The following is an 18,189-nucleotide window of genomic DNA, read 5'->3' as shown; positions in this document are numbered from 1 at the left end:
AGAGGACAAGGCATGACCCAAATAGAAAACGAAGATGCATTCAGGACAGCCACTTCCTCAGCACCCACGTCTCTTTACTTTCTTTACTTTCCTTGATTTCACGACCGTGTGTCTTTCTCTGTGCTGCTTCTCTCCAACAGCTGTGGCCACAGCTCTCATCACCAGGTTTTGTTACCACACCGAACAACAACAACAGAAATGCCAACGGAAATTTGGTTGCGTGAACGTTATCTTGACCAAGAGCTTGGAAACTTTAAATTCTAAGCCGGGGTGAACGGCCTCTGACTTGAGGCTGGCACAGAACACCGCTGCGATTCTTTCTTTCCACTCCTGCTTATGAAGCTACTGACTCTGCAGCTTCCTTGTCCAATTCAAAGTGCTATGTGATGTCACTGACCTCCCCAGAGCCTCTCTCCCCTCCACTGCCCATCATTCACGCCACAGTCTAACCGCATCCCACTGTGGACATTCTCTGATCTTTCAGGCCCCCCTGCAGTTAACAAACCCTGGTGATTTTCTGCCCCTTCTTCTTCCTACAAGGCATTTATCAGCTGCCCACATTCCTACCTAGTGAGCATCTCGAAGGCGAATTCTCCACTGTGGAGAATATAGTCTGACATGTAGAAGGCGTTTAAAAAGCATTTGTTACATGAACTGACAAATCGAATGGAAGGCAAAAGAGCCTTAAACCCCCCTAAACAAACAGCATTTTCTTTTTCCTCTAGATGTTCTGAAATGCAGGAGTGGGAGCTTGGTTTCCCACGTTGCACTGATTGCTGTTCTTGATTTTATATCTTTCCAGTACAGTCAACTCTACTGTGTATACTAAAGGAAGCTAACAATGGTCTGAATAATAATAAAAAGGATACTTCAAAGATAATTTGTCTTGATATTCCTAATAACGTGTTTTTAAAGCAGTCTTCCTTTCCAACTAAACTTAGAGGGAAATGTAATCGAAAGCACTCTGAACTGTAAGAGATGAAATTTCTTTCTTGCTTTAAGATTGTGGTCAAGTCTTTTGTTCTCTTTCAGCCTTAGTTTCTTAATCTCTACAGTGGGTTGACTTGGGTCCAAAATGAGCAGGATCAGATGGTCTCTGAAGTCCTTTTCAGGTCCGTGGGATATTGTTCCCAGAGATAGCCACTAGCCACTTCCATCCACATGCATCACGCACTCCTCCCAGTAAAAGAGTGAATGTGTTCTCCTCCCCTTGAATCAGCGGTGCAAAAACTCTTCTTAAGGTCTCTGAAAGATGCAAGGTAGTACCAGTAGACCTTCACAGGTAGACAACAGGGAGTCTAAGAATCTTACTGTCCCACATCAGCCTGACAAAGTAGAGAGAAGCACGAATGTGGCTTTGGGAACCACAATAAGATTCACAGAAGACCCACAAAGCTTTAAAATAATCTTACTAGCAGAACACCCCCAGCTTGGACTAAAATAAAAAGTGTGAAATGACAAGGGTCCTCTGGGTGCCCAACATGACACAGCGACAGGAAGTAGGATGAGAAAACAACTCAGCTCTAAGTGTGAGCCCTTTCTTATGCAAAAAGAATGACCATGAGGGCAGAGCCTAGAGCAGAGGAGAACTGTGAATCAGGGAATCATCTCAGAGTGCAGAACTGGCCCCTAATCAAGGACCATTTCACACCCTGTAGTTGGGGGAACTGACTACATGTGCCTAATTTTTTGACCAAGTTGTGTATTGTGGTTATTCTGTTCTTATCATTTATGTTGGGTGTGTTTGTGTGGGGTGAGGGACCGATAACGTGGCATGTTTTTGGTGTTGTTATTGTTATTCTTTTGGTTTTCAAAGCCTCCAGATCAAGAGGAACCTACTCTGAGGAGCTTCACCCACATCTAAGCACATTCAGACCTGGTTTTAAATTCTGGTTTTTCGATTTGCACCTGAGGCACTCTTTGGATGGGCCTAAGGTCTTTGGGGGGATGACATTTGCACATAGGAGGGACATAAATTGTTACGGCTGTAGGGCAGACAGTGGTAGGTTATCTCCACAGATGGCCTTAAATAACTCCTCTTATGCCCCAATCCTGTATGCATATGCAACTCTTCCCATTGAGAGGTAGACCCTGTCTTTCCTCCTCTTGAATCTTGGCTGGACTTTAACTTACTTTGACCAACAGAATACAGTAGAAGTAACACTGTGCTTGTTCTGAGTCTAATCTTTAAGAGTTTTAGTAGCTTTGCCTTTCACTCTCTTAAACCACCATGTAAGATCATGGCTATTTTGATAGAAAGAGAGGACCCACCAACCACCAGCCATTCCAGCTATGCTATATGAGCTCCCAAGCATGTGAATAAAATCACTGTGGACATTCTAGCCCCAGCCAATCTCCCAACGGAATGCAACTCCATAAGTGACTTCAGCCAACAGTGCCTGGAGCAGATGAAATATCCAGCTGACCCACTAAATTGTGAGACATAATAAAGCATTATTGTCTTAGGCCATTGAACTTTGGACTTGCTTGTTACACAGCAATAAATAACCAATACATGTTCTAATAATGGATTAGCTATAATTAAAATTACGTTATGTGCTCAGATTCACAACTCTTCGTTTAGGTAAGCTGTCTAGAAGAAGAAAGGAGAGAGGTTACCTGCTTGGTTGACTGTATTTTATTTTTTATACTTAGTTATCTCTGTCTTATTCTGTATTTACATTCTGCCAGGACATCTGAATTGAAGTGGGAACACTTAGCCAATTACCTGCTACTTATTCTGTGTGGAGCAAAATACTAATTTACAGAGTCTTACATCTGGGGTTAGTCAAGATGCAGTGAAAATTTCATGTTTGGAGAGCAAGCTACTGGTATTTGGGGACAGATGAAATAAATGATTGACCAGATGTTTCCTGTTTTCATTCCAGATACTTGGCAGGAAATAGAGAGTAACTTAATTTTCTTGCTTGTGAAGGGCATCTGGCAAATACAGCACATTTCTTCATTGGGGTGTTTGGTAGACCCACTGATCCATTAATGTGAAATAGCAGGAAACTTCATAATGAATTACTTTTGACACAATGCCATATTTATTATGAAGTAGGCCCCATTTGAATTTGAATGCCATATTTATTATGAAGTAGGCCCCATTTGAATTTGAATTCCATAAAAAAAGGTTTGGTTACAGAATTTTTCTAAAATATTCATTATACCATGCTCTCAGCGCTAAGCAAAATCCTGAATTCAAGTGACAATGAAGAAGAGGTAGTAATTGCATCGAATAAGATTCAAAGCATATATAATGTGATATATATCGATGACCAAAAGATGATTTTACAAATATATATATGTATATATTTATTATCTGGAGCCCTTTCCCCCATCCAGAAGTGTGACTAGCCTCACTCAACCTTTAGCACATCCAAACTCTTGACAAAGTTTATAATTGAGCTCTTGCTGTTGAGACATATTTGAGACATAGCTTGCTTCTGGGTTTCCATGGAGACCACTTCCCAGCTTGTGGCTGAAGGTAACCTCTGTCGACCATAGCTGGGGGTAGTTATCAAACTGTCACTGGCAATTTTCCCCCTCATTTACTAGAAACAACATTCCAGAAAGAAAATAATGGGATGACATGGTGAGAACATACTCTCACTTTGAGACTGCAATTTTGGGAGGACTTCTACTGTTGGCTGCAAGCTCCTGGTCCCAGGGGAGTGTGACCAACCCATAATCTGAGCAGCAGAGAGAGTAGGGAAAATAGCTCTGGACTTGTGGTCAGACTGCATAAGAGTTCTGGCCCTGTCCTGCTAGCTCTAAGATCTTGGGCCTGTGAGAACAGCAATAGAGATGATCAGATTATTATAGAGTTCTTTTCTTCCTTTCTTACCAATGCAGTTAATGGCTTTTGCCCTCCTTATTGCAAAAGACTCTTGTGACACCAAAGGGGAAGGGGGAGGAGGGATAAATTAGGAGTTTGGGATTAACATATATACATTACTATATATAAACCAGAAAACCAACAAAGACCTATTATGCAGCACAAGGAACTATACTCAATATTTTGTAATATCCTATAACAGAAACAAACCTGAAAAAGTATACATATATTTAATCATTTGGATGACAGTACCCAATACTATTTTAGTTCCTGCAAATAAAGTCTCACTCCACGCATCACAACTTAGTTGACTACTATTGTGTGTTAGATTTAAGAGCAGCTTCGAAAAAATGAGAGAGTAATTCATGGTGTTTTCCAGGTCAGAATTCACAGATGCCCACATGGAGTCTATTCATTGTATGAACATCTATTAAAGGAATGAACTTGCTAAAAGTTGCTTCCTTCCACATAGAGAAATTGCTGTAGTATTTTAAACTGTGCAAAGGACAGACCTAATTTATATCTGTTTTCTGAACACACAGGCACTACATATATTTTAAATGCAGCTAAAATCTGGCAACTGATTGTAAGAGAAACAATCTTACAACTGAATAAGGTATTTTTTGAAAAGAGGTTTTGTGCTTTTAATGGCTTTCGATTCTTAGACTGTCTAGGCTGAGTGAACAGGTGAAACTGGATGTTAGACATTTGCAGCTGATTTTTTACTCAGTAATCTCACGCCATGCCCAACTCCTTATCTATTGCTAAGGAGATGAGATTTTTTAGCATTTTACTTAAAATTGACATGCTCAATAGCTACATGTGGCTGGTGGCTACCATACTGAACAGTTCACATACAGAATTTTCCGTCATTGCTGTCTATTGCATAATATTACCATAGATATTTGGGAGCCTTTGAAATGCTGGTGGGAAAATACTATGTTATTATTTGTATTTTAGAAAAACTTCTTGCATGGGAAGCTATTAATAATTTGGGGAGGAGTAAAAAAAATGAGCATGCCAATCTACACAAGATTACACAAAATTACAAGATCAGTGAGGATGGGATAAAGGCAGCAGATTTGAGACACGCAGAGTTTGGAATAAACTAAGCTTTCTCACTATGTTGATGAGTTATGACCAAACTGATCAGGGCTATCAATCAAGATGGTCATTGAATAAATAAATGTATGTGTGTAAAAGGCTTGGCTAGTTTTATTCATATATGGAAAGTGGAGTAGAGGATTGTTGCATATAATAAGATGGCAAGAGTCAACTAAACAGGTTCCACGTTCCCATGTAGACCATGAAGTTGACAGCCTGAAATTTTCATTTTCAAGCAACATCCTTGACCTTTCTGAAACCGCAGGTATATTTAGTTTCACATCAAAGAACTGAATCGTCTTTATAAGTCTTTGAGAGATTGAGAGGCACATTTGGAAAATGAAGTTCTCTTGAAATTCTTGCAGGGAAGTATATGATTGAACATTTCCAATGTTCTGGTCTTTTAGCAATGTCTTTGCCAGTCATGGGAATGACTCTGACATCTTCCTACTGTGCCTTCTGATTGAACAGATCAACTGCAGCCCATCTGATGAGTGGCCAAATTAGCCGAGGGGACAGTGGAGGTTTCTGTCAATTGCACCATTTGTTGACACGTGGAAACTAAGTCATTTGATTGAAAACTACAGTCAGAAGAAGGGAGGTATGGTTAAGAGCCTAAATAACTAAAATTGGAGAAAGAGTACATTTAGTATTTTGCTTTCTGGCAAAATTGAAAGGTGGGACATTAAGTTTTCTAAGGAATCACCCCTGACTCCTGTCTTCTCAAAGTTCTTCTCTTGACTCGTTCTTCCTGTTGGCTGAAAACAATAAAAAAGCATAACCTAAAAGCTGAGAATTGTGTCTTATTCAGTGGACTTCCTGAGGACTTAAGCCAGGGAGACAGCCTCTCAGACAGCTCTAAGAGATTGCCCAAAGAGGTCAGGGAGGAGGCAGGATGTATGGGAGTTTTTGCAGAAGACCCAGGTAGTCAGAACATCAAAAGATTACTGTTGGGCTTCCCTGGTGGCGCAGTGGTTGACAGTCTGCCTGCAGATGCAGGGGACGCGGGTTCGTGCCCCGGTCCGGGAAGATCTCACGTGCCGCGCGGAGCGGCTGAGCCCGTGAGCCATGGCCGCTGAGCCTGCGCGTCCGGAGCCTGTGCTCCTCAACGGGAGAGGCCACAACAGTGAGAGGTCCGCGTACCGCAAAAAAAAAAAAAAAAAAAAAAAAGACTACTGTTAGTTAAAGAAAACCAGACATCTCAAGTTAATGAATTGAGTGCTTTTCTATGTATGGGAAGATGCAAGAGTCTAGGCTTATTGAAATTATTCCTTTGATATGCACCTTAACTATCTAGGGCCAGTATCCTGTTTTTCTCCATCCTGAATCCCCTCCAGGTGCATCATTGGGGGTGGCTGCAGGGGCTGATGTCCTACTGGCCACAACCTCCTTTGTGTAGCAGGTGATATTCTTGGTCCAGATTCCCATATGCCCCCGGTATCAATCTACCCTGCTACTACTACTACTAATGATCATGCTATCATTTATTGAGCACATATTATGTTCCAGCCCCATGTTACATTATTCTGCAGGCTATCTCTCCACATCATGTCGACTGTGAGTGGTTGAGTGAGGTCTCAAACCGAGTTCTGTCTGATTCCAAAACTATGTTTTTAACAGTCCATGCTGGTGCTTCTCTGGAGAACGCTGAGGGGCTCCTGTGTCCTTCATTAAGGAAATACCAGCACAGCCTGGCACTTGGCTGTCATTTCGATCGCCATAGGAATGGTTCTTTTTTTTTTTTTCCCCTTAATGAGTCCTACAAGAAAGCAGAAAAATCGCCCTGCAGTGGTGCAGAGAAGAGATGGTAATTTGGCTGCTATGACTATGAGAGGCCTTTTTCTTTTCCTTCCTGCAGGATTAAGTGGATTCAGTGTGAAAAGACCAATCTGGGAAAGTGGTAAAAAAATCCGCTAAAATATATGGATCCAGAATGAGGCATTGTGTCCAGTCAGGGGCATTTGAGGTCAGCAAGGAAGCTGAAAACATGCAAAGTCAATAGGACCAGGTCAGGAAGCGTCTATATCTCTCAACCATCTCATCCTCAGCGGGTAAATGATCATTCAAAACAATTGCCAAAGCGGGGGAAAGTCCACTAGAGAGAGATTAAAAAGAGCCTCTAAAAACATGAAAAACATGCAAACTCACATTAACAACATACCATGTTATGCCTTCCGAAGTGGCTAGAATTTTTTAGAAAAAATTTGAAGTTTGATGGAGGTATGCCAAAATGGGCATTCCTCCCATTGTCCGACATACATTTCAGATAAGTCGGTAAATATGAACAATCTGTTAAGAAATCAATTTAGCAATGTTTGCAAAGGTTAAAGGGGATTCTCCTTCACCCTTAATTCTACCTCAGAAAACATCCTAAACACTAGATTCAAATACATAGAGAGAAAGCCACATGAACATCAGGAGAGAACTGGAGAAGTAAATTCTCGACTGTTCATAAAATTGATTTTTTTTTGCACTCAATAAAAACTGATTCCCCCAGTATAAAAATATGCATTCATAGAGACCACAAATGAATACAAGAAAATACCATTTGTGGATGATTCTAGATGTTTGGGATTATAGATGCTTTATTCTTCTTTTCTTTTCCATGATTCCCAAGTTTTCGGCAAAAAGTTAGTATATGCTAGAGAAGGAGTTTGATATAGTGAAAAGAGCACAGAGCTTTGGAGTGGGACTTCCTGGGTTCAAATACCAGATCCAGACTTATTAACCATGTGACTTTGGGCAATTTGCTTAACCTCTTTGTGCCTTAGTTTTCTCATCTATAAAATGGGGTGACGATCATGCCTAACTCATGATGGCTAAACGAGTTAATGTATTTAAAACGTACTTTGACCGCTGTCTGGCACACAGTAGAACTGTATAGCCTTAGCTATTATTGTTATTGTTATTAATATTGTGATTGAGGAACAGAGATCTGAGTTTCAGTCAAAGCTGGGTTATATATTAACATTCAGCAAGCTATCAATCCTTACTGAACCTCAACTTTTTTCATATATAAAATGAGTATAACAGTGTCAAACTTGTGGGTTCTTTATGAAGACTGATGATTATGTATAATATATACATAGTCTTCATATATAATGTAATATAATATGTAATTGTGTTATTTGCAAAGATTATTAGATATACAACCTATATGTAATATACATATTATATATTATATATATATATATATCACATACATACAAAGTATAAGCAAAGTATATACATTATACACATACATAGTATGAGCTAAATAAATGATCTCTGTTATTAAATTTAAAGAAAAATATGTTGTAAACCTGAGAACCACATATGTGAAGAGCATTTGGGAGGGTCATTATTTTGTTGTAATATCTTATTTGTGTTCTGGAGTATTTGCTAATGAAAAGACCTCTGAATGTAATTCTGTGCTAAGGGTATTTATTTAGTATACTGTGTGAGATAAAGAAACACAACCGGTTCAATATCATATTAAATATTCCCAAATGTCCAACATACAGGTCACACGCAGAATAATCACAAAAGTCATAATTAGTCCTTTGAGGCAGCAGTAGTCAGCCTGGAAATGATTCCTTTTAAGGTGTGGTATGATAATAAACGCCTAAGGGACTCATTCCTCTCGGGATATTTGCAGTTTAAAGAGGGGTGTTTCAGAGTTATAGACAGAGGTGCTGAGGAGGGTGTATCCAGGGGGAATGGAAGGTGTGTGCGTGTGTGTACGTGTGTGTTTTGGGGGGAACCTTTCCTGATACCCTGTCGCTCCAAGCCATATAGGCTGTGCTCTGGTCTTTCGGACCCTTACTTGATTTCTCACATGAAGGTGGCTGCCCCTGGAGAAAACATCTCACAGGAAAGACCCCAGGAGCCTCAGCTCACATGTGACTTCACAGGTGAACTGCCGAGAGCTTTCAGGGCAGTGGGCTCAGTGACCAGCCCTGTCCCTCTGCCTTGAATGGTGGTGAACGCATTAGCATCAGGTCTCGGTGTCCTGTATGTTCACTTCTAAGACGTTGGCCCAGATTAGGTACAAATTGTCCCCCTAAATAAGAGAGCTCTGTACTCAGATGAAAATTATTGATTTCCAGTCTCATACCCAAATGACTTTATCGTTAGGTTACATTAGGTAGTTTGCTCCAATTTTGACTTTTGGCTTTGGGCCTGAGATCCCATTGTCAGGCCATACCATTAGGTGCTGTTTAATTAGTTGGAAAAAAAAAAAAAAAACAGGATTGCTATAAACCAGGGCATTTATTCAGGATTCAGGGATTGCCTTGCCTCTCCTGTCCTCTACCATGCTCCAGCTCTTATCAAGACTGTGTTAAGAAACTTACCATCTGATTCTGACTGGTGAATCAGGAAAATCATTATGACTCAATGGTAACTGCTTGCCTCCAGTACGGAAGAACTACCTAGCTCCTCCTGAGAATTAACACTTTATTACCCTCTGAAAAGACGTCCTATAACAACCTCTGCCTTAAAAATGCCATCCCCCCCACAATTTGTAGCATATCGTAGACAAAGGATGAATTTCCTAAAGATGCAGTGAGCCTTTACAAATCAATAAGAACAAAAATCAGTAAACAATCTCAGTTGGCAAGAGCAGAAACCTATGTTCTGATAACCAGCACACTCCCGGTGCACAGGGACCAGGCCAGCACGTAACAGATGCTCAAATACATCTCAAGAAAAAATGAGTAGACGACACGAATAAAACAAAGTGCATATAAATATGCTTAACCTCACTAATAAAGAAAGAAATGCAAATTAAAATACACTTATATACGTTGACAAAAATGAAAAAAGCTGATAACACTCTATGTTGGTGGAGGTTTGAATTAAACAGGCATTCTCAAACACGGTCTCTGAGGGGGTAAACGTGATACAATTCTTAAGGGGAAATTGTGTGATATCCACAGAAAGTTTCAACTACTTTGACTTTTCAACCCTTTGACTCTTGACACCTCTCTGACTTCAGTCTGCAAACAAACCATCGTCAATACTTTGTGTGTAAGTGTGGTCATTTCAGGAACACTTGTAAGAGTGAAGTACAGGAAAATAGCCACATTAGTAAACATTTTTATAATTAGAGACAATGTTTGCTGAGCACTCATCTGGTGCTTATCTCTTTAGTACGTGTTTCGCAGGCAATATTCCATTTAATCCGTTCAATAAACTTAGGAAATTGATTTTATTAATATCTTTAGTCTCAACGGAAGACATATTTACCTCTCCAGACCTCAGAGGGAGGCAGCATAATAGATTTCCGTAGTGAACTCAGTTTAGGAAGTGGACTCCAGGTTTGGGAGATTTGAAAGCAACACATGAATTGACAGACGTGGAAGTTCTTAGCATAAGTGCTAGGATAATACACGTGCTCGGAAGTCCCTGGGTACTAGTTCCCGATATGCGTTCATGTTGATTAGTGCCATGAGTTCGTCACCATAAAGTGGGAGTGGAAACAACTAGTATCTAAAGACTGGAGTCAGTCTTTTTTAGAGAGGAGGGTAGATCTGCTTCGGGAAATAACTTCATGAGCCACTCATTATAGAATGCAAGACCGTGGCGGAGGTCTGAAGGAGGCTGCGATCCAAGAGAAACAGACAAACTGTTCTGCACCAGAATGAATAGAAATTAGGAGAAGAACAGAGAAGGGAGAGAGAGAGAAGAGAAAGAGAGTCTGGCCTAATGGAGGTCCCATGGATTTAGACAACAAGGATGTGGAATATCTTATTTAAATAGATTGCATTTGAATATCCAATAAAATTGGCCTTTTTTGTGAGTGGGGAGGGTTGGAAGGAAGTCAAGGAGAGGGGATGATTTCCCCTGTCTGTCTGCTGGGAAGCAACATCACAAAGTATCACTGCAAGCGTAAGCGCCAAAGCTTAGAGCCAGGGTGACCAGGGAATGTACATCCACCCAGAATTTTCAGAATCTGTCTTGGAAGGGACAATGGGCTATCCACGATTTATGGAATGGGTTGCAAACCCATCTTAAAATCTAGAGTCTAAGGGGAAGGATAATTCTGGCTGACATCTGAGTTATAACAATATCCCTTTGAGACTGAACTTCAGAGAAGGTAAGTGAATTGCTTAGGCTCACATGGCTGGATAATGTTAAAATTGGGACTCGAATTTGTTCTTCTGATTCACCTCTTGTTGGAAGTAAGGAACCTCTCTCGGCCTTGCAATGAAACTGGCTCTGAAACCAACTAGTCTCAGCATCGGTCAAGCTCACGATCAGAGAGGACCATTTGCAAACTTCAACTTGAAGTTTTCACATATTCCAAGAGAGAAGAACATCATTATCACAATTAATAGGCAATGGTCGGTGCTATTTTATGTGTCGTTGGGGTCGTAGTTTCAGAACTCTAAAGGGAACAGACAGGGCTATTTTGTGAAAGAAACATCCCCTTCACTTTTCAGTAAGTGAAGTGTCTGTAAAAGTGGTCACTTGGAAACCTCTAAAGTGAGCTTTTGTCTTGACTAAAAATCCAATAAACTTGCTCCATCTTGTGCCCTTTTAATGAATCATTTCTAACTCTCAGGCACCGTATGTTCTTTTTGAAGCATCAAGAAATAAGAACTGACGTGGAGAGCCTCTGGAAAGCAGCCCAGAGCAAGGCAGATATTTTTAGTTGTTGTCTTAATGTCACTCCCACTTTCCTGCTTCCACTACTGTGCCTGGGTTTCTTTTTCCTGACCTGCAGTTCACACTCAGGGTTACTCCTTCAAGAACCTATCCCTGCCTGGACATCTATATCTTGGTGCCATTCTCTCAGCTGTGTTTGCAGAGTCTTAGGATTTGGCTGCCTTGCCGGACCTTGCCTCCAGGGTCATCAGCTGAACTTCCCTCCCACTTACTGATTTTTGGAAGTAAATGTTTTAAATTTCTGGTTTCTCTCTAACTTTCAACCCTATATCATACCAATCCCCCAAACAACTGTAATATCGAGTATTAACTGACCATTAATATACCATCGAAAGCACAAAATTCAACTGCCTGAATCATCCCAAGCCGGTGAGTTTGGGTAGATGTGATTATTCTGCAGAGCTGTGGGCTGGAGTGAGGAAGTTGTTCCCAAGGGATTAACAACAGTACAGATACACCCTGATTTCACAGAAAAAGTAGAAAAAGGGAAGGGAGAGGAAGAGGAGGGCGAAACCTAGGGTGAATCTGACCCAATTTCTTACACAGCTGTTTGATTAACACTAGGGATACGAAACACTAAATATCAGTTAAAGTTAAAACTGGGAAACTGGGAAACCAGGAGGAGAAGTGTAAATAGAAGGAGAACCCAAGCAGCAGGAATAAGAATCGAACAGTTTGGAGGCAGAGTAAGAAGGTCTGTTAGGAACAAGCCCCTGCAAGTTGAGCTCACTTTTTAAATAACTGGCTGGTAAAATATCTCAAGACCACAGGACGGGGGCAACTGGAACTCTTATCTTTTTCTTTCTGCAACCTCACAATTGATGCAATCTAACAACTTTGCAAGATGTTTTCCTGTGGGCTGCCTACAAATTGAAATGGACTCTGAGATTGTACTGTGGCTCCAGTCAGTGAAATGATTTTTCACCTGTGGATGGAAAAGGTCATATAACACCTCATTCTCTGGCTTTCAGAATGAAGATCATCCTTCCAGGTTGAGCATTATGGGATGGCCTCTCTTTCCACTTCTGTCCCAGCCCACTTAACTCAGAGCCCTTCCTTCATAGCTGCATCTCGCTTCCCTTCAGCTGTTGCTTTGAAATAAACATGACCTCCTGCTCTAGGGCTTGGCTATTTTACTCTTCTCTGATGGTTAACTTATGTGTCAGCCTGGCTAGGCTAGGCTGCCCAGTTGTTTGTTTCAACACTGGTCTAGAAGTTGCTGTGAAGGGTTTTTGTAGATATGATTAACTTTTATAACCAGTTGACTTTGAGTAAAGGAGATTACCCTCTATAATGTGGGTGGTCCACATTCAATCAGTTTAGGGCCCTAAGAGCAAAAACTGAGGTTTCCCAGAGAAGAAGGAATTCTACCTCAAGACTGCAATTTGATGTACTAATTGCAGTGGGTGGTTTCCTTTGAGGTCCACTTTAGGTTCAGTCCACCATGAGGGAAATTTCTGTTCTACCATAGACCCTGTTAAAAGGTGGTTAGTTCTTTCTCCCTGGGGGATTGGGCAGAGCTCCTGGATTTAGGGGAAAGGCTACAAGACAGAAGATTTATAAGATTTCTGAGATTCCTTTCCAGCTGCTCAGCACCCAACAGAGATTCTGTCTGTCTAACTATCTATATATCTATATCTATCTATCTATCTCTATCTATCTATCTATCTATCATCATCTATCTATCTACTTGTGTTGAATTAAAATGAAAGTAAATTATGAGACATCACATTATCTGGCCCTCCAGGATGGAAAATGGTCACCACTTTTAGAAATGATTAAATACATCTTAAAGAATGAGCGTTTGGGTTCAGATTCATGTTAGAGAATACCTTTTTGGGTACCTGATACTCATGTCAGAAAACATATTTTTTACTTTGGATTTCAATTGATTCAATTATTTCATTTGCTTTTGTTTCCACTTATTTTAGAATTCCCAGATTTTGTTTGATTTTGTTTTTTACATAATCTACTTTTTTGTTCAATTTGGTGGTAAGCAAATTGGCCTATTTAAATGCAGTTTTGTATATTTAATGATCAGTTCAGTTCAAATCCATGCTTTAAAAACACTGAAATTTTGCAATTAAGTAGTGAGATAATTGTTTGTTTGCATGTTGTTTAAATTTATATTTTGTCAGGCCCTTTGATATATAATTTCCTTTGGTTAAAGTTTAACAAATGTACCCTCATTTAAAGAATACTTAAATATTAATCACTTATTTATTCATTTATCTACTATTAAAAAGCATATTTTTTTTCACGAGGTTCACTTCCTTCATTCGTCCAGAGTTCCCAAGGTTTTATCATAACCCATGCCACACTGATCATGTAGAAACGCCCCAACCTGCTATTGCTGGAGGGATACTTTAATGCTGATGAGCAGAAATGTCAGGGCCTTTATATTTTTGCCCAAGACTGATCCACTTATAGCTTGGACTACTAGGAGGGTATTCTTCTTTCTGCCAAAAGGGGTTTGAAATGTATATTCCTTATTTTCATAGACAAGGAAAAAAATGCAGACTCTGTCCAAGATATAGATCTGGTGATGAGGTTAAAGGGACACCTGAAAAATCACATAGCTAGTTTTGCTAAGATGCGAAATTCTGCCAGCATGTTCCAGAGCACATTGGAGAAGAGAAAGCTTCCACAGGATCTAAGAATGATGGGTGGGCTTCCCTGGTGGCGCAGTGGTTGAGAGTCCGCCTGCCGATGCAGGGGACACGGGTTCGTGCCCCGGTCCAGGAAGATCCCACATGCCGTGGAGCGGCTGGGCCTGTGAGCCATGGCCGCTGAGCCTGCGCATCCGGAGCCTGTGCTCCGCAACGGGAGAGGCCACGGCAGTGAGAGGCCCGCGTACCAAAAAAAAAAAAAAAAAAAAAAAAAAAAAGAATGATGGGTTCATAGATGCTGATTGCATGATTAAGATACCCTCATGGACAAATAAATAATTAAATAATGGGCATAGACCAAAGATGAGTGTGATGTGAATCATGGATTAGGATTAATCCATTCTGGGCACCCAAGCTCTCTTTGATACAAAACAAAGCAAAGACTTCAGTGGTTCCAGACTGCAAGTTAAGACTGAAGAATTGCTAGGACCTTCTGAGATGCATCAGACGGGTTCTGAAGCTGATGTACAGTGTTGGGGAGTAGACCACGGGACATGTGAGATCTCCCAGAACCAGAGAGCTCTGAACAAGAATTAGGCCTTTAGCCATACCGGTTCAGTCTCACTGTTAGCTCTCACAGAGGATAAATGGAAGCTCTGTGGTTCTTTCTTTGTGGTTCATTCTTTGTTGTTCTTTGCATACACATATGGAGAGAAAAGCATAGGCAGTTCATCCTACCAAGTAGGTGTTCAGTAATTCTGGAAACATTTTCTTGCCATCAGTTTCTTACAGACCTGAATTAAGATCTGAAAGATCTTCACTTTTTGCTCCTTGTTTAAAAATGCACAGGGGAAGCCCTACCTGATAATTATAGCCTTGATGTTTGGCACCCAGAGGTGGCAACATTTAGTCATTTTTATGATGAGGGAAGATATCCAAAATTTGATAAAGTATAACGTAAGTCAGAATTCCATTGAGAAAACAGGAGTCACTCTAGGTATTCCAAGTAGGAAGGCCTTTCACAGAATGCGTGAAAAGCTTACATAATCCTTGGAAGGACTGCAAAAATGATTGTTAGGGAAGCTCTGAGAGGAGGTAATGAACAAAAGCTCATCTGAAATCCACAGCGAATGTCAGGAATCTCAGAGGATCCCAACATCACCAGTGTCAGCTGCCGATGGTATCAAGACAGGTGAATTCCCGGAGTTTGCCCAAAAGGTATTACAAATTTCATATCGGCCACGTGCCCATGTGGCTACGTGCAACTGCTATCAATGATAATGATGATGACGGTGATGATGGTGGTGGTGGCTTCTCCTTCTTTTTTGTCTTTGAAATGTACTTGCTTGCCCTGTCTTTGGGAGGATCTAACCTGGAACCACATAAAGATAGAGACATCTATCTCCAGGTCTCTCTCCTGCAATGCAGAGAAGGCTGTGAAAAGGCAGTTGTGGTGATGCTGAGTTAAAAGCAAATAATCCAGGACAATGAAGAAACAAAAGAAAACTACAGAGAAGGCGGGAAGCATTACGAGACTGGTTTGTAACATGGTGGCAGATGGAATTATCCTTCAGCAAAGATCCCTCCTCCCTTTTCCTCCAGCTCTGTGGAAGAAGTTCACTTTCCCACCCCATCCATATGGGCTTGGGCTTATGTCTTGCTTTGGTCAAAAGAATATGAGCAGAAATGACAGGGGACATTTCCAGGAAGAGGCTTTAAGAGGCACTGCCCATTTCTTCCAGGCTTCTTGAGATTCTGCATTCATGAGAAGAGCATGTTCCAGAAATGAGAAGATACATGGCACGCAGCCCAGCCCAACAGAGCCGCAGACAACCTGCAGACTTCCGGCAGATATTCACACTTTTTAAGCCATGAAATCTGGGAGTTGTTTGGTGTCTTGGCGAAACATAACGGGTCTCTGAGCCTGTCGTTTAATTACACATTTTTCTATACTGATGGTTGCATGAAATTGTGGAGTGAGCACAGACTTTGGAGTCCTCCTTCATCATTAAAGGTGATGATTGCAGTCTCCATCTATTCCATTCAGTCTCCATCACTCTTAATATCCACCACCAATATTCCTTATATAGACAGTATGAGAAGAGGAGAGGAAATTAAACATTCATAATTAGTAGCAAATATTTGAATAACAAAGCAAGGAAGAAACGATGCACCTTTTTTTTTCATTTATTTATTTATTTGTTTTTACTTTGGGCTGTGTTGGGTCTTCGTTGCTGCGCGCGGGCTTTCTCTAGTTGCGGTGAGCAAGGGCTACTCTTCGTTGTGTGCACAGGCTTCTCATTGTGGTGGCTTCTCTTGTTGTAGAGCATGGGCTCTAGGCACACGGGCTTCAGTAGTTGTGGCTTGCGGGCTCTAGAGCGCAGGCTCAGTAGTTGTGGCGCACAGGCTTAGTTGTTCCGCGGGATGTGGGATCTTCCCGGACCAGGGCTCGAACCCCTGTCCCCTGAATTGGCAGGCAGATTCTTAACCACTGCACCACCAGGGAAGCCCTATGCATGTATTTTAAAGTCCTCTTTTGTTTGTTTCTTTGTTTGCAACTGCAATGAGGCCACAGTTGGTTTTCAGAACTTCCTTCTTGCTCTACTCAATCTATGATCCCTTTGCCCTCAGCCTGCGTCTCAGCTATGGTTTTTCTCTGATGAAGTGACACGCTTTCCCTCTTGTACTGTGGTCCTGCCTGTATTTACTTAGTCACTCCTTAAGGTATAGCATTTGGAATGGAATTACTAGGAGCCTCCCCTCAAAGATAAATATTCCCAGATTTCCAATAGATACTTCTCTGATCTATACTTCTTGGAATCCATTCCCACACATATTTCTTGAGTTTCTACCAATACTAATGAACACAATATTATTTTGGTATGTAAACTCTCCTCCCAGGTCAGACCTTATACATATCTCTCTGGGATATGCTAGGATTTTATCCAGTTGAGTCTGGAGACAGTGAAGGGTGGTGGGGGTACTTCTTGAGGGTCTTATTGAGGATGGTTCTTTGCAAAATGACTGCCTCAGATGAAGTCACTGCAGGATCCTTAAGGGACAGGAGACTAGCCTCCTCATGAATGGAAGGGATGCTTCTGCTTTTAAGAGGTCTTAGTAGAATCGGGTGGGGATGAGGGGGCAGGGGAAGCTTCTCCTCTTCATTAGAATCTCTGATACTCAGAGTCTCAGTGTTCCCCAAGCATATTATCGAGGACTAAAGGATCAGAGGGCATGAAAGACCATTTCTGCTTCTGCAATACACGATTACCTTTCAAGGAAAGAAGATACCGCCACTCCACTGTCCTTTGGGTCAGGAACCCACAGCTCCTGTCACAGCTGTCTGAAGCGCCACCAACAGGTGTTGCTCTGCAAAATCGCATGTCTGCCCAAGCCCTTGGTTCTACCTGTCATTGTGAAAATATCTTGCACTTATCTCCCTCTTCCTAAATCTTACATGTGAGCCTCTCAGAACAGAATGTAAACCAGAATCCTGTTGGCAAGGGATTGGAGGAAACAGGTTCTCATGCTTTCAGCACCAAGGAGAGCATATAAGGAGTTGGAAATGGTACCCAACAGACAACTGTCCCGCCCATCAGGTTAGGTATCCCTCCTACTTATTTATCCTTCTCAGTACTTTCCACGCAAGGGCGGAATTTTCTCTAAGCTCCTTTGTCACTACTGTAACCTCAATGCCTGGCCAGTGTCTAACCCATAGAGGGACTTAGTGAGCACCAGGCATGAGAGGATTATTACCTGGTCCATGATTATGAAAGCCAAGTTCTTGCACTCTACCTCACTCTTTACTAGAGGAGAGGAATATTTCCATTTCTGTAACCCATCAGATCAGGGAAGACAGAAACTGCTTTTAATACTCCTTTCCTGCTGGAAGAATTAACTCAATCATGTGGCCCAGCCAGTTCACATGAAATTCAACTCCTGGGTCTATCAAATGGCATTTACTTCACTGTGGGGAGGAGAAAC

Source organism: Aethalodelphis obliquidens, unplaced genomic scaffold (assembly GCF_003676395.1).
Source record: "Aethalodelphis obliquidens isolate GAN/ISIS:26980383/991018 unplaced genomic scaffold, ASM367639v1 scaffold30, whole genome shotgun sequence".
In the NCBI taxonomy this organism is placed as follows: Eukaryota; Metazoa; Chordata; class Mammalia; order Artiodactyla; family Delphinidae; genus Aethalodelphis; species Aethalodelphis obliquidens.
The sequence above is the reverse complement of the archived record's forward strand: the minus strand, read 5'-3'. Positions refer to the sequence as shown.